The following is an 813-nucleotide window of genomic DNA, read 5'->3' as shown; positions in this document are numbered from 1 at the left end:
TGATCGATTGCTACCTCGAAATCGCGCGCGCCTTCGTCTTACATTCGTTCGTTCGCAAGTTTTCCTCTCTCTCCGAACAGACCTCGGATTTTAGTCTGCCCGATCGCGTTTAACTACTCCACTGCTTTTCGTATCTCACGGAAAAAAGCCCCTTCGCTCGCTGCTCCGCCGCTTATATCCTTTTTCTCCCACTTTCGTCATTTACGGTGGGGTTTTTCGCCCGCGCGCCCCCTCTCTTCGGCTCTCAGCCTCCGTTTCCGACCGTGTACATACATAACACTTAAACACTACATATAATCTTAACTTTATTTTAATATTCTTACACACTATTTCTTACTCACTACCCACTACCTGTCCAAGCGACTCGCCCTCGGTCGCGATACGTTTCCTGACCAATCGTTTTCAACTCTCACCGTTCTTTTCTATTCCCTGACCATCGATCCGCTCTTCCTCGGTGTTCTCGCTGTCTCCCCACGTTCCGCGACCATCGATCCGCTCCTCCTTGGTACTCTCACCGTGGACCCCGGTTTCTTGACTCTCGTGAAGTTAGCCCGCAAGATGAAAATTTCTGAACGATCAATAGCTCAAAATAATGCTCCCGATTTGCTCCGTCCATATTGATAAATATAAAAAATTGCTCCCTTTTTGTTTTTTTTTAATCCAAAAAACGATTTTTTACGAAAAATGTCCATAACTTTTGATCTAATTGATATTTTTGAACAAATGAGGTCTCAAAATTTTGCTCCAAATTTGCTCCGTTCGGAGCAATAAATGTTATCAATTGGTTTTTAATAGTTTCTTTTGTAAATTAAA

Source organism: Wasmannia auropunctata, unplaced genomic scaffold (genome assembly GCF_000956235.1).
Source record: "Wasmannia auropunctata unplaced genomic scaffold, wasmannia.A_1.0 LD336103.1, whole genome shotgun sequence".
In the NCBI taxonomy this organism is placed as follows: Eukaryota; Metazoa; Arthropoda; class Insecta; order Hymenoptera; family Formicidae; genus Wasmannia; species Wasmannia auropunctata.
This window is presented reverse-complemented; position numbering follows the sequence as displayed.